This window comes from Bos grunniens, chromosome 2 (genome assembly GCF_055505025.1).
Source record: "Bos grunniens cultivar Pamir isolate PY7600 chromosome 2, Bosgru_T2T1.0, whole genome shotgun sequence".
NCBI classification, from domain to species: domain Eukaryota; kingdom Metazoa; phylum Chordata; class Mammalia; order Artiodactyla; family Bovidae; genus Bos; species Bos grunniens.
In genome coordinates, this window is record NC_141166.1 from 112,359,078 (window position 1) to 112,381,412 (window position 22,335).

Below are 22,335 nucleotides of genomic sequence, written 5' to 3' on the forward strand. Positions count from 1 at the left end.
CTTAAGAAGGGCATAAGGGCCTTGAGCCCTGAGGCACGGCCATACTTGTTCTCTTCCGTCGTGAGCTAAGGGATGGATTAAAACTATGAGTAGTGACGTTGGCAAGGGGAAAGGACATATTAGTCTCTTGGAACATAGAGAGAAGGTAACAAGCCCTTTAGGGATGGAACTGTTCCTAGTATTAACACTGGCAGTAAATCCCAGATCATGGTGCAGAATCCCTAACGGGGTCCCAGGAACTTTGTTTAATCTCACTCCCACCTCCCACTTTATTAGAATCTTTGTTCCAGCTCCCAAAGCTTCCATGTGAGATTCTTAGGTTGCACAGTGAGTATGGGAAGGAAAAGTGTGGGGCAGGCAAAGACGGAGGCATGTTTTCTCTTTTACACTCATGTGCCTTTTATGAGCCAGTCTCTCCTGGCTTGCCCCTTTTCTCTGATTTTCCTGGACTTTCACTAGGCTTTTCTTCTGCTTCTAGGTTTATAAATATTAGTGTTCCCTAAGATTCTGTTCTAAGCCCTCATCCCTGTTTCCTTTCCTGATTGTCAGCAATCATGTTTACCCACCTCAAATGACTGCCAAATCTATACAATTTAAAAAAAAAATCAGCAGAATACCCCCTAGAACCGAACACTGGGCCTTAACTCCCTCTCTCTGTTAAGCATCTTTTCCTGATGTCTCACAGGTCCCTTAAGTTCAACAAGTTCAACATGGAAGTGAGTATTTTCCCCCATGTCTTCTGCTTCTCCATTATATACTCTGTCTCCATCACTGGCATCACCCTCCAGGCACTACCTCAGTATAAGCATGTAAGTTCTTTTGGTCCTTCCCACCGCCTTCAGCGTCTATGTTCAGTGAGTCAGTAAATCCCATTTCTTGGATGCCTCCAGCTTTTTGCATGGTCTGGGTACGAGTCTTTACCGTCCCTTGTAATTAGTGTCCACTTTAGTCTGTCTTCTTCCCTACAACTGTCTTTCTAGAATTCAGGTCTGATTATGATGCTTCCCTACTTAAAAAAACAAAAACAAACAAACAAACCCCGAGAACTCTTCATTGCTGATCTAAAGTCTGAATCTCTTAGGATCAAAGGATAACTCCATCTCAGCCTGGCCTCAGTTTACCTCTTCAGCCTCATCTCCTGCCACTTTCCTAAACTCATATCTGCTAAGGTTTGCCATTGAGTACCTCCTTAATTGCTTTGTCTGCTGTGTCCTTTATTCACCCAGCAAATCATTCATCCTTCAAGGCCACACTTAAATGCCATCTCTCCTTTGAAGCTGTCTTTGCTTCTACCCAGGCTGAACTAACCCAGTCTGCTTCAGTAGCACTGAGGTCATGCCTTTATCACAACGCTTATTACCCTGAATCAGAGTATGTACACTTATATGAAAAGTATTTTACACCTCCATCTCTCCTGCTAGAATGGGAGCTTCTTAGAGACAAGAATCTTATCTTCTTCATCTCTGTCTTCCCCAAATGTGGCGTACAATATATGTGCATAGTAAGTACTCACTTTCATAACTGAATGAAAGACCTTTCAGAATGCAACCTCCTGTAGAAATATTTGTGCACAAAATTTATATTGTAGGCCTAAAGAATAATTTATCTCAAAATGTCAGTTTTTGTCATATGACTGGCATAGATGGTGACTTCATTCCCTGCCCACCCCTTTTATGTTCCATCTCCCTCCAAGATTATTTTTAGGCAATTTTACTTCTGGACACCTTTTTCGGCAACTGTGAGAATTTTGTTCCATGGAATTTGAGTTGTGAGTCAGACTTATTAGAGATAATTAGGAAAAAGAGGTTGGGAAAAGGGAAGGGAAGAGATTTGAAAGAGAAGCGCTTGAGGTGTAAGCAGTGTAGAAGGCTTATGGAAGTGTAAGCATGAAGAAAGCTTATGGAAGTAAACCTGTGGAGCGAACTGAAACCAGCGAGAGGAGAGGGGGCAGACTGTGAGTAAGTCCAGCAGAAAGCCTAAGAAAGGCACAGTTGGTGGGTATGTGAAATAGTTTGGCCTTGCCAGAGGGCTGTGTGGCCACGTGTATCAAGGTGTAAGGTATACATCAGATCAGATCAGATCAGTCGCTCAGTCATGTCCGACTCTTTGCGACCCCATGAATCGCAGCACGCCAGGCCTCCCTGTCCATCACCAACTCCCGGAGTTCACTCAGACTCACGTCCATCGAGTCGGTGATGCCATCCAGCCATCTCATCCTCTGTCGTCCCCTTCTCCTCCTGCCCCCAATCCCTCCCAGCATCAGAGTCTTTTCCAATGAGTCAACTCTTCGCATGAGGTGGCCAAAGTACTGGAGTTTCAGCTTTAGCATCATTCCCTCCAAAGAAATCCCAGGGCTGATCTCCTTCAGAATGGACTGGTTGGATCTCCTTGCAGTCCAAGGGACTCTCAAGAGTCTTCTCCAACACCACAGTTCAAAAGCATCAATTCTTCAGCGCTCAGCCTTCTTCACAGTCCAACTCTCATACTTTTTAGCTAACAATTCTGCTTTTAGGAATTTATCTTGAGAGAACGATAGCATGAGTGTACCAAGATGGATGAATAAGAAGGTAACTTTATAATAATAGTGATTGGGAAATATTCACCAGAATCTGAATCTGAAATGGCTTGGTAAGAGAATGACCAAATAAATTATGGTTCCCCCATGCAATGGGGTGCTATGCAGTCATTAAAAAAGATGATGTAGATGTACTGTGGACTGAAGTATTCACGCGTATATATGGAGGAGAAAAACCTGGGTATAGAACAGTAAATCCTACTTACATCAAGTTTTGCTTCCTTTTATGTATACATGCCCAAAGAGATATCTAGGATGATGTTCACCCAAGTGTTCATAGCAGTTATTTCCAAATGGTGAGATTGGACTGATTTTTACTTTATGCTTGATGTGTTTGAATTTTATACATTGAAAAGATAACATTTTTATTTTCCAAAGCTTTTGTTTAAACTGTATAAAAGAAAAAAGCAAACAAACAAATACAGAAGATAGCAAATGTTTGAATGGGACCAGATCCAAGGGGAAAATGTCTTTTACTGTGCATAATCTCTGCAACAAAGCAAAATGTCTATGTAAATTATAATATAGAAAAGGAACACCTTTACAATTTCCAGGATGAAAAAATGGTAACTGGAAATTACTTACATATACTGTAGTTTAAGATATATTTAAAGCTATTAATATTTTATCATTCTTTTTTAAGCATATATGCAAAATAGTTATAAGTGCTTTTGTTTATTTAAGAAATCTAAGGCCATAGATTTCTTTCATTAAGAATTTTCTTATGATAGTGCTTTTTCAAAAATTTAGCCTCCAGATAGCAGAGGGCTATTGTACCTCAGAAATTAGGTACTTTAAACTTTTGTCAACGACCTGAGATCCTTGGGAAACAGTGGCTGACTTTATTTTTCTGGGCTCCAAAATCACTGCAGATGGTGATTGCAGCAATGAAATTAAAAGACGCTTACTCCTTGGAAGGAAAGTTACAACCAACCTGGAAAGCGTATTCAAAAGCAGAGACATTACTTTGCCAAAAAAGGTCCGTCTAGTCAAGGCTATGGTTTTTCCAGTGGTCATGTATGGATGCGAGAGTTGGACTGTAAAGAAAGCTGAGCGCCGAAGAGTTGATGCTTTTGAACTGTTGTGTTGGAGAAGACTCTTGAGAGTCCCTTGGACTGCAAGGAGATCCAACCAGTCCATCCTAAAGGAGATCAGTCCTGGGTGTTCATTGAAAGGACTGATGTTGAAGCTGAAACTCCAGTACTTTGGCCACCTGATGTGAAGAGCTGACTCATTTGAAAAGACCCTGATGCTGGGAAAGATTGAGGGCAGGAGAAGAAGGGGATGACAGAGGATGAGATGGCTAGATGGCATCATCGACTCAATGGACATAGGTTTGGGCAAACTCCGGGAGTTGGTGATGGACAGGGAGGCCTGGCATGCTGCAGTCCATGGGGTCGCAGAGAGTCTGACATGACCGAGCGACTGAACTGAACTGGATGCAGCCCATGGGCGATTTGGAAAATACTATTAATAAGGAGCTTCCTGTGACTTAAACTCTATGTGGATAACCAGAGAACGGAGATGGATTTTTGCTATATGATATTTTTTAACAAATGGCTTTCAACTCTGTTATGGCTTGTTACTACATAAATTAAAGCATGCTTAAGTAACAATCAAATCATGGCCCCAAAGTCCCTAAAGTCAGACTTGTCCCTCAAGTCATATATGCTCCTATGTCTTCCCTCTGCCTGAGATCGCTTTCTTTCACAAAGTTCCTGTCTCCTGTTGAAATTATGAATCATAATGCACAGTACAGAACATGTAGACTCTCGATGATACTTACAGTGAAGTCGTTAACCAGAAAAAGATGTTGGCCTGTTTTGTGGACAATAATGGTATTCATAACATATGTTATTTGGAAAATACAAGTTATAGAGTATTTTAATGCAGTCTCATTTTGTGAAATCAAATACTGATATTCCCATGTGTGTCAAAGTGTATAACACAGAGAGAGAGAGAGAGGTGGGGTGAGGGAAATGGAATTCATCTAAATAAATATTCACAGTTTTATGAAATGCTCACTTTCCCCAAGCATTGGGAGTCTTTGAAAATGCAGAGTGGAAACTATATGCCTCCAGGAATTTGGCAAAGATGGGAGAAGAGTAATATATATGCAGAGTTTCATTTGAACATCATCTTTTTTGCAGTTAAAACAGTTTTTTCTTGTAAAGATTGGTTTTCTTTTTTAGCTTTTGAATGTGCAGAATTTTAAACATACAGAAAAGTAGAGAAAGCCATACATACCCATCACCTAGTTACAACAGTCCTCAGCTTATGGAGGCTTGTTTCATCTTTTTCCCCAACCACTTCGCTTCCCCAAGCTGGGTTATTTTGAAGCACATTTCAGATATAAAATTCCATCTGTAGATTCTCCATTATGTAACTCTAAAAGCCAGGCGCCTTTAAAAGTTTCTTCGTCTATTGTACTTAACAGTTCTAGAATTTGCATTTGGTTCTTTGCATATACATTTCTCTGTTGAGGTTTCCTAGCTGTTTACTCATGTCTTTTTTTTTTTTTTAATTTTTTCAAACCCCAAACTAATCAATACTTTAAAAAAAATCAGGTCTAGTTAACTTTAGAAATTATATTCTTAAATGCTTACAAGCAGAATGAAGTTTTTAAAAAAATACGAATTCTATAATAGATTATTTATATCACCTCAAGAGAAATCAAAGTTCAATTTCTTTGGCTCTAAAAACAATGCAGAGATACAAATTTAGTTTCCAAACATCATGTTTCCTAGTCTGTGTTCTAACAAATCTCTCAATCTGTCTAAATGCTTATTTCAAAGTTATTTCTGTGTGCTGAATGGTATATAAAATGTACAAAGTTGTGTTCATATATTTAGTCCCAGGGAGCTAAGTAACTTTAGAGGACCACTACTCCATGTGGTAACAACATTCCTTGATGCTGCTGCTATTACTGCTAAGTCGCTTCAGTCGTGTCTGACTCTGTGTGACCCCATAGACGGCAGCCCACCAGGCTCCCCCGTCCCTGGGATTCTCCAGGCAAGAACACTGGAGTGGGTTGCCATTTCCTTCTCCAATGCATGAAAGTGAAAAGTAAAACTGAAGTTGCTCAGTCATGTCCGACCCTCAGCGACCCCATGGACTGCAGCCCACCAGGCCCCTCCGCCCATGGGATTTTCCAGGCAAGAGTCCCATCAAGTCTGCTAATATAGTACAAAGGCAGCCTAGACAGTGGGTAAACAAATGAGCATGGCTTATGTTCCATTAACATTTATTTACAAAAAAAGACAGTGAGTTGGGTTGGTTCACAGGTCTTAATTCGCACACCTGTGCTCTGCTTCTGCGTGGTTCTTACTCCCGAGGTCTCAGCTGATCTCTCTGGTTCCAGTTGTATGCCTGTGGGCCTTAGTGAGGTCTTTCTACTCTGGTTGGGCTAAGACTTCAACTTCTTCCAGCCCTGCCACCTCTGGAACCTCTACTCGCTCTCAGCCTTGCAGCAGCCTTAATGTCCGGTCGACCCTGTGTCTCTCTGTTTTCCAGAACCCTCAGTACCCTGCCTCGCAAATCCCAGCTGCTTCACAACCAACCCTCTGCTCTCTAATGAAACAGCAAAGTGCTGTGCTTGGCTTGGGCTCCATCTCCCAATGAAAAATTTGGGATGGTTTCCCCAGGCAGGACACTGCAACCCAGCTGGACTCCCTGTGTGTGTTTGTTTACCCTCAAGATTCTCTATCTTACATTGTTCAGCAGCTGGTGCCAAAAAAATAGCTCCTTCACATTTTGTCTAGTTGTTTAAGGCAGGAATGAATTCTAGTACCAGTTATGCCACATGGCTTGAAGAGGATGTCAATTTGTTTTATTCAGTAAGTTTATTTTCCCTTTTTTTTTTTCAGGAAATTTATTTGTTGAAGCAACTGGTTCATGTGTCTGCCCTAATGGGGCTTTCCACAGTCTGTATTTTGCTGATTGTATGGATATATCCAGTGGGGTCATTTAAAATGTTCCTCTAAGGACTTCCCTCGTGGTCCAGTGGTTAAGACTCCATACTCGCCATGCAGAGGGCATTGGTTTGACTCCTGGTCAGGGAACTAAGATCCCGCATGCCTTGCTGTGCAGCTGAAACCAGACTATTTCACTCAGAGTAAAAGCCACAGTCCTTATAATGTCCTGTAAGGCCCTACTCCTGCTACTTAACACTTTCTAACACACTATATGACTTACTTATTTGTCATGTTATTTTTTGCCTACCTCCTCAACTAGAACATAAGTTCAGGAAAGAGTTTTTGTTTTGTTCTTGGTGTAGCCCAAGTACCTAGAACAATGCCTGGCACATAATAAGCTTTCAGTAAAGATTTATTGAACGAATCAGAGAAAAGTGGCTGGTTAATAATGATACAATAAAATTATTAATAATGAATCTTTGAGTCAAATAACATGTTAAAATACATAAAGCAAGAGCTGTTAAAAATAAAAGGAAAAATGGATAAAAACCACAATCATAATAGGAAACTTTAACATGCCTCTAATTTGACAATTTAAGAAGACATAATAAGGTTGGATTTCAGAATGTTATTATTAGTAAATTTGATTTAATATTAAATTTGATACTTTGATTAGGGTTCTTTTTACAAATATACATGAAATAGGGCAAAGGATAGTAAGTTATGCCACTAAAAACCTTAGCAAGTGCTAGGAAGAAAAATTGTACATTCTGCATTCTCTGATCATGAAGCAGTAACGCACAGATTAACGAAGAAAGAGGAGATTTGCCTCAGGTGTTGTGGAGACAGAGAAGGAACCCAGATAGCGGGGGATATGTCATTTGCAGTGTACTGGCCTCGGAATACACAGTTCTTGTCTTCCATGAGTTCACAGTCCTTGGTGGAATCAGACATGTAAATGAATTTTGCAATAGAGTAAGAAGGATACACAGACAGAGGTGAGCAAATGGTGCAATGCGATCATCCAGTAGTGACTAAGGGACCTTCGCCTTCACAGAGGAGGTAAAGACGAGGCTGAGTCCTGCTGTGCCAGGAGGCCCTGGTCAGAGGAAGGAGTCAAGAAACAGGGAGGCCCCTGGTCCCAAGGCAGAGGTGGAGTGAGAGCCTCTTTAGCTTTCTGCGAGCTCTGCTGCTCTAAAACAGCAGGCAGGCAGGGTGAGAACTAGGGAGCAGCCAGTTGGAGGTGCTCCTTTTGACAGTAGCGTGTACAGGATTGGGGAGCCATCTGAACAGGACAACCGAGGCATGTGTGTGAAAAGAGAGAGAGAAATCAGACTCCTGCTCCCTTAGTGTTGGAGGGATGATGGATGAACATGTAGATAGGTTTTCATGTGGAAGAGGGGACAGAAAATTGAAGAAGCTCCTTGTCCCTCAGTTACTTCAGTTTCTTTCTGTACATTTTTGCCAAGGTTAGAGATGAAATGAGGTAGGGGATTGGGAAATAGGAGGGAAAAAATGACAGATAATAGAAGAATTGCCCAGCAATGTTGAGATCCAAGTGAAATTAGAGACCGTGCATCTGCAGTGGCCCCATTCATTGTCACTGTGTGATTTTCTCCAAATGGGCATCATCCTGTGTGTATAAAAGAGTGAAAGTAGATAGTTGGATTGATGGAATTTTCCAGATGGATGCACTGGAAGGACTAGGGAGTAAGAGAAAAGGGGAATGGGGGATTAGCAAGAGGGGGATTGAATTAGTGAATCCTAAGAGTCTAGTCTAAGCTGGATATTTCCCAAGGGCAAGGACCTTGTCTATTTTTTTTGTTTTGGGGCTCATTATTATACAGTAAATAATCTGTAGAAAGTAAAAAGGAAAGAGGCTGATAATATGGGGCGGGGGGGTGGGGGAGGAGTGGTCCTAAGATGAGAATTTCCTGCAAGAGCAAGGAACAGATATACAAGGATGAGAAGTGAGGGAACGAGAAAGTTCGGTGGCAGTGGTCTTCTGAACTTGGGTCAGATGGTTTTTAATTTAATTAGAGAAGGAAGCCTAATACATATGACAACCAAAACAGTATGATAGTTTTATTTTTTCAGTCTTTAAAAAAATTCTCTTAATGGAAAAAACTTCAGCTCCCTGGAATATTGTAAAGGGCACCTGGAAAAGATTGCTCAAAAAGATAAAAAATTTGGGGAAGATAGAATTATGAAGTTGTCTATGAAATGGCAGAAGATAGTGGAACAAAACAGTGAATTTGTTGTTCAATGAAGTTCTTGGGGAAAAAAAAAAAAACACAAAAAAACATACAAACCAGTATGATAGTGCTCTGGGAATAAGAGAGAAGAAAGATAATTAAGGGCTGGAGTGATCTCTTCACAGAACTGGGCCTTAAAGGATGAGTAAGATGGTTGGCAGAAAGGTGGAGTGGTGGGGGAGGGTCATTCCTAAGGGGGTAAGGCAGAGCAGTGATGGAGAAAGTGTGTGAATACAGGAAAGTCAAGACCTATTCAGAGGGTTCTGGAATGGAGGGTTTGGCTGGTGCTGAGAATTTGCAGAAGAGAGTTATAGGAGAGTCAGATTAATATTGGAAGTTAGGGCCAGATGATGGAGACCCTGAAGGCCAGCTTAGGGTTTATCTTACAGGTAGCAGAGACTGATGAAAGTTTTTGACAAATAAGTGAAATGGTGTCTCTGTTTTAACCTGACACTGTTTAATTCTGTTTAACACTGTTTAATTTAAACTGACCTGTTTAATTCAGGTGGTTCCCTGAATGACTGATGAGTGAAAACTATCACGTCAGTTGGGAGATATTGGCAGAAACAAAGCGATGGGGCCTAAATTAGTGCATTGACTGCAGGATGGAAAGGAAGAGACGGATGCAAGAGAAATGGTACAGAGAAGGAGGAATCAGGACCTGGGTGTTGGAAAGGGGACCTGAAAAAGGAGAGGAGCTGTCAAAGCATTAAAGAAGGAGTTGGCGCAAACAGAGAACCTAGTGAGGAAAAGAGGCTCAGGAGGAAATTTCAGGATGACTCAGTAAGGGTCAGTAAAATTGACCACTTGGAAGTCATAGTGACTTAGACCAAAATTTTAGCAGTGGAGGAAGAGATGAAAAGTGATGGAAGTGGCTGCAGAGAAGGGTGGGGATTCTTGGGTTCTTTTTTAAAATAACATCTTTGTCGAGGTATAATTCACAGATTTTGAAATTAAAAGACGCTTGCTCCTTGGAAGAAAAGCTATGACCAACCTAGACAGCATATTAAAAAGCAGAGACATTACTTTGCCAACAAAGGTCCGTCGAGTCAAGGCTATGGTTCTTCCAGTGGTCATGTATAGATGTGAGGGTTGGGCTATAAGGAAAGCTGAGCGCTGAAGAATTGATGCTTTTGAACTGTGGTGTTGGAGAAGACTCTTGAGAGTCCCTTGGACTGCAAGGAGATCCAACCAGTCTATCCTAAAGGAAATCAGTCCTGAATATTCATTGGAAGGACTGATGCTGAAGCTGAAACTCCAATACTTTGGCCACCAGATGTGAAGAGCTGACTCGTTGGAAAAGACCCTGATGCTGGGAAAGATTGAAGGCAGGAGGAGAAGGGGACGACAGAGGATGAGATGGTTGGATGACATCACCAACTCGATGGACATGAGTTTGAGTAAACTCTGAGAGTTGGTGATGGACAGGGAGGCCTCGCATGCTGCAGTCCATGGCATGGCAGTCAGACACGACTGAGCGACTGAACTGAATTGAATTCACAGATTATACAATTCACACCTACTTAAAGTGTACAATTCAGTGGTATTTAGTGTACTCAAAGAGTTGTGCAGCCACTACCACCATCAATTTTACATTTTCATCACCCCTGAAACAAACCTTTTGCGTGCATGCTAAGTCGCTTCAGTTCAGTTCATTTCAGTTCAGCTGCTCAGTCGTGTCCGACTCTTTGCGACCCCATGAATCACAGCACGCCAGGCCTCCCTGTCCATCACCAACTCCCAGACTTCACTCAGAGTCACGTCCATTGAGTGAGTGATGCCATCCAGCCATCTCATCCTCTGTCGTCCTCTTTTCCTCCTGCCCCCAATCCCTCCCAGCATCACAGTCTTTTCCAATGAGTCAACTCTTCGCATGAGGTGGCCAAAGTACTGGAGTTTCAGCTTTAGCATTGTTCCTTCCAAAGAAATCCCAGGGCTGATCTCCTTTAGAATGGACTGCTTGGATCTCCTTGCAGTCCAAGGGACTCTCAAGAGTCTTCTCCAACACCACAGTTCAAAAGCATCAATTCTTCGGTGCTCAGCCTTCTTCACAGTCCAACTCTCACATCCATACATGACCACAGGAAAACCCATAGCCTTGACTAGATGGACCTTTGTTGGCTTTTGAATTATGCTATCTAGATTGGTCATAATTTTCCTTCCAAGGAGTAAGCGTCTTTTAATTTCATGGCTGCAGTCACCATCTGCAGTGATTTTGGAGCCCCAAAAAATAAAGTCTGACACTGTTTCCACTGTTTCCCCATCTATTTCCCATGAAGTGACGGGACCGGATGCCATGATCTTAGTTTTCTGAATGTTGAGCTTTAAGCCAACTTTTTCACTCTTCTCTTTCACTTCCATCAAGAGGCTTTTTAGTTCCTCTTCACTTTCTGCCATAAGGGTGGTGTCATCTGCATATCTGAGGTTATTGATATTTCTCCCAGCATCTTGATTCCAGCTTGGGCTTCTTCCAGCCCAGTGTTTCTCATGGTGTACTCTGCATAGAAGTTAAATAAGCAGGGTGATAATATACAGCCTTGACGTACTCCTTTTCCTATTTGGAACCAGTCTGTTGTTCTATGTCCAGTTCTAACTGTTGCTTCCTGACCTGCATACAAATTTCTCAAGAGGCAGGTCAGGTGGTCTGGTATTCCCATCTCTTTCAGAATTTCCCACAGTTTATTGTGATCCACACAGTCAAAGGCTTTGACATCAGAGGGCAGACATACTGAAACCATACTCACAGAAAACTAGTCAATCTAATCACACTAGGACCATAGCCTTGTCTAACTCAATGAAACTAAGTCGCTTCAGTTGTGTCCAACTCTTTGGGACCCTGCAGACTGTAGCCCACCAGGCTCCTCTATCCATGGGATTCTACAGGCAAGAATACCAGAGTGGGTTGCCTTGCCCTCCTCCAGGGGATCTTCCTAACCTAAGGGATCGAGGATGTCTCTTACATCTCCTGCATTGGTAGGCGAGTTCTTTTCCACTAGCACCACCTAGCCATGAAACAAACTTCTTACCCATTAACAGTTACTCCCCTGGCCCCCTATCCTCACCAGCCCTAGGTAACGACTCATCTGCTTTCTGGCTCTGTAGATGTTCTATTCTGGACATTTCAAATAAGTGGAGCCACACAATGTGTGGTCTTCTATGACTGGCCTCTTAGGACAATGTTTTCAAGGTTTATCCCTGTTAAAGTATGTATCAGTACTTCATCCCTTTTTTTATTGCCAAATAATATCCCATTGAGTAGAGTATCACATTTCCTTTACTTGTTGGACATCTGAGTTACATCCAGTTTTTGACTCTTGCAAATAATGCTGCTGTGGACATTGGTGTGCAAGTTTTGTGTGGACATACATTTTGTTTTTGACATAGAGGCCCTGGCTATGTTTAGAAGCAGAGGGAAGGGTGGCAAATGGTAAGGGATAAGGACCCCTGGAAATCCTGGAGAGCAGGGGGCTTCCTAGAGAGAGAGAGGACCTGAAAGAGGTGGAAAGCAATGGAAAGCAGAGAAGGGGGACATGTCCCCTTGGAAGTGGCGAGAGTGTCTCTATTTCTACCAGAGGAGTGAGGAACACGTGGGGAGTGCTTTTCCTAGGAATAAAAAGACTTTGAAAATGTACTTTCTGATTATAAAAGTAATACAAAGAAGGCTGTATAAACAGAGGCTAAGAACGTGGGGTGTCAAATCAGGCTCCTTAGGTTCGAATCCTGATGCTGCTACTTACTAGTTAGCAACCATCTTGGCTGCCACACAGTTCTTAATAATAAGCCCTTCATAACTACAGTTGGCTCTTGAACCACACAGATTTGAACTGCACAAGTCCACTTATACATGAATTTTTTTTTTATAGTAGGTACCACAGAGCTACACAGTCCGCAGATAATATTTATTCACAGATGTTCTCCTGCAAGGAGGATCAGCACCCTTGAAACCAGGTTGTCCAATGGTCAACTGTATTCAGTGGAAGTATTAAGCTACTATAAAAATATATAAAGAAGAGGGAATTCCCTGGCAGTTCAGTGGTGAGGACTCAGTGTTTTCACCTGAGTGGCCTGGAATCAATCCCTGGTTGGGGAACTAAGATCCCACAAGCTGTGTGGCATGGCCAAAAACCAAAAAAGTATAAAGAAGAAAGTAAAAAGTCAATCCAGTCCACCGTTTAGTTAGAATTGGCATTTCTAAAGTGTTTTCCCCCCCTAAGGAGGGCTGCTAGTAATAGAACCATGATTTCTAAAAATTCCTTCTACATCCAAGAGAAAGCTTATTAATTACTGAAATATTAATTTAGGAGAATTAACTTTTGAGGTCCATTTGTCTTTCACATTTGGATTCTATTTATTACACTTGTTTATCCTTCTGCTCAGCCTTGTGATGATTCTGAATTTGGGGCATCACATACTCTGTCTCTGTCATCAGTAAGATTATGATTTTCCTATAAGACCAAGTAGAAATAGGTCATGGATGAAAAGAACACCCTCGCCGCACTCCCCGCCAACTGGCTGGTGCATGCAGCTGAAAACCAGCCCCTCTAAGAATTGATGTTACAAAAGGCAGCTCCTCTCTGTCGTCTTCTGTCATTTCTCCCCGACTTTATGCTCTGTGAATAGCAGCTGTTCAGGGCATTGCCAGGCGAGCGCAGGGGTGCTGCAATCAGAAATGCGAATGAGGGACACAGCAGGAGAAGGCTAGGGCGGAGGGAGGTGTGATCTGCTGATACAGCGAGTTAAGTGGGAGACACGACAGAGAGCAGTACGATGGCCCATGGGGAAGCATGTGAAGGGTGATCAGTTATCTCGATTAAAAAAAAAAGGAAGTCTCATTCACCAGTAGAGAAAAATCACAGCTGCTGAGGAGAGTCTTGTAAAGTCTCTTAGGTGGATTGGTACCTTGTGCTAGCTTCTTTTATAAGGGTCAGATTAACTTTCTAACATTGTCTTCTACTTTAATGTTATTGCTTTAATCATTAGACTACCACCAATTCCTTCAGGCAATAGGAAGCGATTGAAGATTTAATGAGATTCATATTGCTTGTCCTTAAATGTTGATGACTTCCTGCATCCATATTAATCATTCCTGACCTTGATCTTCAATTCCTTCCCAGCACAGATTCTCATCAAGCATACCTAGTGGATCCCACAGTGTTCACCAGACACCTGGTTTGTTTCCAAAAGTACGTTAACTCTGATGTTCAGTGTACATCAGATTTTTTCAGAACCCTTGTCTGCTTTGTCTTCTAATTCTTACTATTAATATGATGATAAATCTGGAAAATTTAGGGGCATAAAAATCAGCAACTCTGAACAGGGGATTTAGCCTAGTTTAGAAGACTGTTCTGTTCAGCAGACCTTGAACATGCCTTAATTGGTTGTCTAGGTCAGGATGTCCAACTGGCAACTCTCAGACCTCATCCAGGCCACAGAGCGTTTCTGGGTGTCTGAAGTGTATGTGCTCCGGCTGGCGAGCAGCAGGACTCGGCCTTTGTCCCCTGTTCTGGCGGCCCCAGCCTTTAGTTCAGGCCCACCCCCTCCTGCCACGGGGGCCTGGGAAACCCTGGCTGGCCACCTGGTCTCCTCACGCCCAGCATCCGTGCGTCTGCACCCCCACCCTCGCCCCAATTATCCCCCCAGCCACCTTGGCAGATTTTCTGACCAACAGTCCTTCCCTGAACAAGGACCCAGGACAGGAGCTTGTGAGAGAGGGGAGGCCTGAGGATTCTGAGGAAAGATGCAAGTGAGCAGAGGGGTGTGGGAGAGAGGGAGAAAAGATCACGTCAACTGAAGAGAAAATAAATATGACCTTGAGTGTGAGGTGGGTCTGTATATGAGACAATGAGTAGGAAGGAGTAGGTAAGGAGGTGAAAGCTTGTGCTTCTCCATGCCAGTCGCTGAGATGAGGAACAAAAGAGGTAAATTTGCGTGTGAAAGAGGCCACCTGTGAGAGGTTGGAAGCGAAAATGGAGAGAGCAAAACAGCTCTGCTTCGTTGAACCTGACCAGCCACATCACTGGGAAACACAGTCTGACAAAGCATTTTTTTTTCAGCTTTGTGAATATATTTATAACAAAAATACTGTTATAAAAAAGTTAAATCACAAATAGGTGGACTCTTAGAAGCTTAGATTACATTGAGGTTCTTTTAGGATGTCCCAAATTCTGGCTGTGATGATTGTTTTAAAAGTGGCTCATCCCAACGGAGAAGTTGAACAGTACCGATTTTGATGACGTGCTTACCATTTTTTAAAAACAAATAATTGGAGTACTTTTTACATACAAATGGAAGTTTTTCATCTTTTTAAATAATCTTCTGTTGATATCATTTAACTGGATAAGTAGCAAGATATCCTTTTTGTGAAGTGCTGCTGCTGCTGCTAAGTCGCTTCAGTCATGTCCGAGTCTGTGCGACCCCGTAGATGGCAGCCCACCAGGCTCCGCCGTCCCTGGGATTCTCCAGGCAAGAACACTGGAGTGGGTTGCCATTTCCTTCTCCAATGCATGAAAGTGAAAAGTGAAAGTGAAGTCGCTCAGTCGTGTCCGACTCTTAGCGACCCCATGGACTTCAGCCCACCAGGCTCCTCCATCCATGGGATTTTCCAGGCAAGAGTCCTGGAGTGGGGTGCCACTGCCTTCTCCATTTGTGAAGTAAGTTTTCATATTTAATGATCAAAATCTTTATCCCTTAAAAAAACTTTTTAAAAATAGAAAATTTCCTATTTTTAAAAATTAAAAAAAGATTAAAAAAATTTTTTTGACCATGCCATGTAGCATGTGGAATCTTAGTTCCCTGACCAGGGATTGAACCAGAATCCCATGCATTGGAACCACACGGTCTTAACCACTGGTCCACCAGGGAAGCCCCCCAAATTTCATACCTTTGAACTCAATTATTTAATTCCACTTTGAGAAGTCTGTATTCAGAAAATAACTAGAGATGTTGCCAAAGATTTTGTTTCAAGGATATCTATTATGGTGTTAACCTATATTAGCAAAGTACTAGAAACTCCTTAAATATCTAATAAAATAGATGATTAAATTATGATACATCCATAAGATGAGAGAGACTATTATAAAGTCACTAAATTACTTCTTCCAATTTATCTCCATGCTATACTCAGGTGGCATTTTAAATAGCACATTGAATCAGTTCACTCCCCCTTAAAACCTTTCCTTGGCTTTCCATTGCACTAACCATGAAAATCCTAACCTCCAAGGCTTAGTACCCCAACTCTCCAGTCCTTCCACTCCTGTCTACTGGCCTGTCTTTCAGGGTTTCTCATTCCCTAAGCCCTTTCCTCCTCAGGACCTTTGCACAGGAACTGCTCCTTCCCAGTTCTTATCTAGCTAAGTCCTGCTTGTATTTGAGGCCTTAGCTTCATCAAAGGGATTTACTGACCCTCTCTACTACCCCTGAGCATGCAGGGACAACATCCAGGACAGTTCTCTGTACTGGCCCCCAGGGGAGTTAAGCTGCCACCACCTCCAACTGCTTCTGGATACTCACAAAGCCAATGCAGGAAGCCAATGGAGGACACTGCTCAGAAAACCCTAACATTTCCACATTGTGCTCACTAGCCAAAGAAAGAATGACGGATTCAGCTGAAATGATGCCTCTATCACATTCCCTGCTTCAAATCTCCCATGAATGTTTCTAATTGGTAGGGTGAAATTCAGGTGTAGAACCTCCATGTAGGGGAGTCTGGGAAACGGAGTTCTTAGTTCTTGAGTCTCTGCTGTACAGAAGATGAGTGAGGAGGAGGTTGGAATGGATGCTGAGACGATCATTTTTTCCACGATCACTTACTGTGAGCCATGGCTGTTATACTGGTAATAGTTTTCACACTAACCTTGTCACATCAGTGGATTACCAAGTCTTCTAAGGCAGGAGTATGAGTAATTCCTATACCCTGCCACAGAAAATATACAAGATTCTGTAGAGGCTAAGAACTAAATAACTATATGAGTGAAATGTAGTCATCTTGCCAAGAGTAGCACCATTATTTGGATATAAGGGAAAACCTTTTAACCCAAAATGAGACAAGGTAGTAATTAAAAGAAAGTCTTTAAAACTCCAAGGAAAATTCACTTTGTTTATGTGAAAAATGGAAGTTTAATTGAGACTGTAGCTACAAATAACTTATTTTTTCTAATGTTGAAAGGAGCATCTAAATGATGCTAACGTCATTGAGTAAGAACAGCCCTATCAGAGAGGTGCAACTGCCATTGATGTTTGAAATGAAACTCAGGGTAGTCGATGGAATTGAGTCCTGTAAACTTGTGTCTGCTTATTAAGAACAGAGATAGATAACTTACTGTAATGATTAAAATAAAAAAGCAGAAAAGTAAAAAAAAAAAGTTACTAGAAAATAGATGCATCAGGAAAATAAAGAGGACTTTCATGCCATGGATCACTAAGGTGATCAACTTGTCTTCATGGCCATTGACAAATTAATGAGAAAGTAAGGACTCTAATAAATTGCAGTCAAGATTTGAAGGATAACTTATTCTGTTGGATATAACAAATAAGATAAAACATAATTAGAAATGTTTTCTTTATCTGTGATAAAAGGCTTACTTAAGAGATATTTCTATAAGTAGTACAGAAGTTGGAACACAAGACTGAATGAGGAGTGGTAACTTCAGCTCTGGGTATAACTTGCCATGTGACCTTAGGCAGGTCCCTTAGTTGGCAGCCTATGGCTTCAGCTGCCACTCCTTTGCTGACCCATCTATCTATTCATTCTCCAGAGCTAACTGTCCTCTAGAGTTAGATATAGGCTGCTGCTGCTGCTGCTAAGTCGCTTCAGTCATGTCCGACTCTGTGCGACCCCATAGACAGCAGCCCACCATGCTCCGCTGTCCCTGGGATTCTCCAGGCAAGAACACTGGAGTGGGTTGCCATTTCCTTCTCCAATGCATGAAAGTGAAAAGTGAAAGTGAAGTCGCTCAGTCGTGTCTGACTCTTAGTGACCCCGTGGACTGCAGCCCACTAGACTTCTCCATCCATGGGATTTTCCAGGCAAGAGTACTGGAGTGGGGTGCCATTGCCTTCTCTGGTATAGGCTATCCCAGTCCTAAACTATATTATGCATTTAGAATCACAAGTCTTTAATGTCTTCCCACAGTTTTTTACACTCCTTATTTTAGAACACAAAGCTCTCCACATTTTGACCCTCAGCCTGCATCTCTGTTCTTGTGATGGGCACTCTTCCCTCAAACCATGACACCTAGAGGTTTTTACAAAGACTGTTCTCTGTGTGAAATGCGTATATCACCACTAGTTTTCATCAGGTATTATGTTTATGCTCATTTTTTAAAACTCAGTACACATAGTTCCAGCAGCGTCCTTTTGGTGCCTGTAGTGCTGTTTTGTATCTGTGGGTTGCATGCATGTGTGTGCGCTCAGTTGCTCAGTCATGCTGGACTCTCTGTGACCGCGGTGGCTCAGTGGTAAAGGATTTGCCTGCAATGCAGGAGACTCGGGTTTGGAGATGTGGGTTCCATCCCTGGGTCTGGACAGGAAGATCCCCTGGAGGAGGAACTGGCAACCCAATCCAGTGTTTTTGCCCAGAAAATCCCATGGACAGAGGAGCCTGGTGGGCTACAGTCTTTAGGGTCTCAAAGAATCTGACACCGAGCAACTAAACAACAACCACTGTGGGTTAATTGATTTATCTTTTTTTCCCTTCTGGGCAATAAATGGCCTGAACATTGGGATTCTGTAGTAGATATAGAGCAAGGTCTGGAACTTTGTATGTTCAACAAGCTTCTTGGAGAATTCTGAAGACTCAGACCTCAGTTTTAGTTGGTTTCTAAGATCTTTCAATTCAAATGTCCAGATTTTTCCTCCTTGCATTTTAACTGGCATTGCAGAGGGGGGAAAGGCATTTGGGTAGTTGATTAAAGACAAAGAAAAGCATAGGCAGTCTTCTTCCATGCCCACCTTTCCTTTGCTTAATCTGTTCAATTTTTTATTAATTCTGAGACTGTTTATTGAGGGCTTGCTATGAACTGCTTTTCTAGTTATTTGAAACACATCAATGAACAAAACAAACAAAAATCTCTACCCTCAAGGAGCTTGCTCTGATAGGCAATAAATATATTAAATAAATTGCAGAGTATTTTCAGTTCAGTTCAGTTCAGTCGCTCAGTCGTGTCCAACTCTGCGACCCCATGAATCGCAGCATGCCAGGCCTCCCTGTCCATCACCAGCTCCCAAAGTTCACTCAGACTCACGTCCATCGAGCCAGTGATGCCATCCAGCCATCTCATCCTCTGTCGTCCCCTTCTCCTCCTGCCCCCAATCCCTCCCAGCATCAGAGTCTTTTCCAATGAGTCAACTCTTTGCATGAGGTGGCCAAAGTACTGGAGTTTCAGCTTTAGCATCATTCCTTCCAAAGAACACCCAAAGGGCTGATCTCCTTTAGAATGAACTGGTTGGATCTCCTTGTAGTCCAAGGGACTCTCAAGAGTCTTCTCCAACACCACAGTTCAAAAGCATCAATTCTTCGGAGTATTTTAGAAGGTGATAAAAATTGAGGGGATAATGGAACAGAGAGGGATAACTTTCTTTTATTTTGTCAAGACTTAGTAATAAATTACTGGAAAGAATAGTTTATTTAATTTGAGTTGTTTAAATAAGCCATACTTTAAAAGGCAGAATTTAACCTGCACCCAATTGGAAGAGAATCTGGGATTTGCAAAATTCAAGACTTGTTTCCTTTTATAGAATTGGCAATAACTGTCTTTCCCATTATGTTATTACATGTTAGTAGAGAAATAATTTAAGGAATTGCTCTCAAGGAGTCCTAGTAAATTATATGATACAAATTTTTTACCACTATAAAGAAAAAGGAAACAGAATTAAGCCACAAAGCAGTAAAAAGAAGTTTGTGTTTTACACTGATCTGCAAAGGCTGATTTAATTTTATTAATTAAAAAAAAAACAAAAAACAGTTCATTCCAAAGCCTCTTTCCTTATCTCTCCACTTCCCCTTTTTAATTTTTATTTTGGATTTTCATGTTTAGATAGAAAGTTTGGGTCCTTTTAGAATTTATAAGGAAGCCTGATCGTATGGATGAGAAGCACTGGGCTTTAGCTTTACCTCTTTGGGTGCTCAGGAGTAAGCTGGTTTTGTGGAGAAAATCACGTATCCATCTTTACTTTCAAATAACTTCATCAAAAGATCAAATATTTCACTGTAAACAGTCTTAAAAGTCAAACTGATGTTGCCTGCAGAGTCAGCTAAAAGAGTGATGAGTATTGTCTTGCACAGCAGTTGAAATTGTTTTCCAAGTCCTTCCACATGAGGTAGAAAATGACTTTTCTCGCACCCCTTTAAAAAACTATAACTCTGTGGCAATTCTGATGACTGTCAGTTCCTGTGGGGTATTTACACAAAGATACTTTTAAATGAAGAGTCGTTTTTAGAGCAATTAGAGACAGAGGCTAGACAGAGACTAGCCCAGCTCGAGGCCTGGCAGGTCGGGGTTAGGGTTTATTGACAGGACAGGGTCAGGCGTCTGCTCTGCCGCCCCTGCCCCTGGTACCTGCCCTCCGGATACACCCAAGACCTCGGCCAGCCAGCCGGCCTGGGCTCCCTGCCATAAGCCACCCCACCCCCACCCCGCAGCCCCGTACAATGCGGGAAGGAAAGAAGAAAGGAGGAAGAGTGGGCGAAGTTTTGCGAAAGAGTACAGGTCAGTCGTGAGATACAAATTTGAAAACATTCGTTTCTGTTTTTTCTGGCAGACATTGTGTCACATTAGGAAGAAAGAAATTTTAAAACATACAAAGAATTGTCTGTTCCTTTGGCTTTGTAGTTTGCAGTTATTGCATCCTGCAGAAAGAAATTCCCTGGCCAAAGTAGCCTTTTAATTTCATTTTTCAGTTTTGAGTTACAGGTTTCTGGCAAGCTCTCTGACCACTACTGTTACCTGGTGGCGCCTACATTTCATTGTATTGAGAAGTACAGACTGCCTGGATCCAGGCCCGAAGGAGCTGTCTGTGACTGATGAGCGGGATGCGCCCTGCCCCCTGCAGGCTCTTGCTTTTCCCTTTAAGGGAATCTAAGACTGCGTCCCAGGGTCCCCAAGGGAGTTAAAGAAAAATGTGTTCCGGCATTCTGTTCGGGCAGTGAGCTTGCTCTGTGGTTTTCTGTGCTGCATCTCTGCTTGCCCAGAGGCTGGTGAACATCCCAGCCATGCCCCTGCTTCTCCAGTGTTGGTAATTAATGCAGGGAAAATTTTTTTGTTTTTATTAAAAACAAGCAGAGACATCTATCAGTACCCACAGTCAAGGCAGAATTTGTTTGACATCTTGTGATTGCTGCTTACAAAAAGAATGACAGCAGTTATTAAACAAATAAGAAAAAAGCTGCTGTTATGGGTCGTTTGCAGATACCCTAAGAATATCCTTAGAACATTACTGCTTTTGCTTACATGAGTAGAAAATAGTAGTATGAACAGAATCGTTAATTTTTGCAATCTGGGTTGTATGAGATTTAGAATAATAATAAAAATTCAAATATTAAGGAAATGTATTATTTTTAGCTGTGTAATATATGAGGGGCTTTTCCTTTCATTAGAGTATATTTCGAACGTTTGTTTTTATGATTGCAGGGGGAGTATTAGCATTCAATGTAATTAAACTTAATTGCATTTCCTATGTGAATTATTTTTAGCCTCTTTTTAAAATGCATTTATGATTCTTTTCCTCTATACTAACTATTCCTGGAGGTTTGCCCTGATAAAACATTATAGACAAATTGTCTGTTTTCTTGGAAACAGTCAGAAGTCACAAATTAGATTTGAATTCAATTTAGAACTTTTAAAGTGAAATTCGGAGATATAATCAAGTACAAAAAGCATAAAACTCTTCAGGGTTTGAGGTTTTGGTTCTCATATCATGTTCATGTGATCTGAGAAAAGATTAGCCCTGGGCTGTTATTCTATTTGAGAGGTGTTGATAATAATTTCAGTCCCTGATGGTGTGGATTTCCATAGGTACTGGGTAAGCGTGGGGTTTGCTGGAAAGAGGAGAGAAAGAGCTTCTGCAATGTTGGAGACAGTCTGTATCTTAATAGGTATTTGGTTACACAGGTGTATACATTTGTCAGAACTCATCAAATGATATACTTAAGATTTGAAGTTTTGTGCATATGTATACTTTACCTCAAAATACAGAAAAAAAGGAACTCTAAACACATACTCCAGTTTGATTTTATACATGTTGAAATATGGGGGAGAAGTTTACTGTCTTTGAAACTTTACTTTGAAATGCTTCCAAAAAAAAAAAAAGGTGGATAGTGGAATATTTAGAAATATGACAAAGAGCAAATAGAGTGTTCATGGTAGAATCTAGGTAATGTGTTTACTGTAAAATTCTTTGAACATTTTTTGTATGTTTGAAAATGTTCATAAAATGTTGGAGAAAAGGTGAAGGTACTGATTATGCTCATTAGAGGATTTGTGTACCTCCATTTTTAATTCTGGGCTTCCCTTGTGGCTTAGCTGGGAAATCCCCTGTTAATTTGAAATTAAGCCACTTGGATTAATATCAGAATGGGGGAGGGATGTGAATGTAA

General features: G+C 41.6%; 1 protein-coding gene across 5 annotated transcripts in view; it reads left to right on the top strand.

Annotated features, from left to right (window-relative positions):
- METAP1D (methionyl aminopeptidase type 1D, mitochondrial) overlaps positions 1 to 22,335 on the top strand; it is a 76,211-nt gene that overhangs the window by 4,238 nt on the left and 49,638 nt on the right. The window contains exon 1 of one of the 5 annotated variants that reach the window (XM_086358277.1): positions 13,864 to 13,927. The exons of the other annotated variants lie outside the window; for them this stretch is intronic. The gene's annotated coding sequence lies outside the window, so the exon portion shown is untranslated. Of the gene's footprint in view, positions 1 to 13,863; positions 13,928 to 22,335 lie in introns of those variants that run through there. 5 annotated transcript variants of the gene reach the window in all.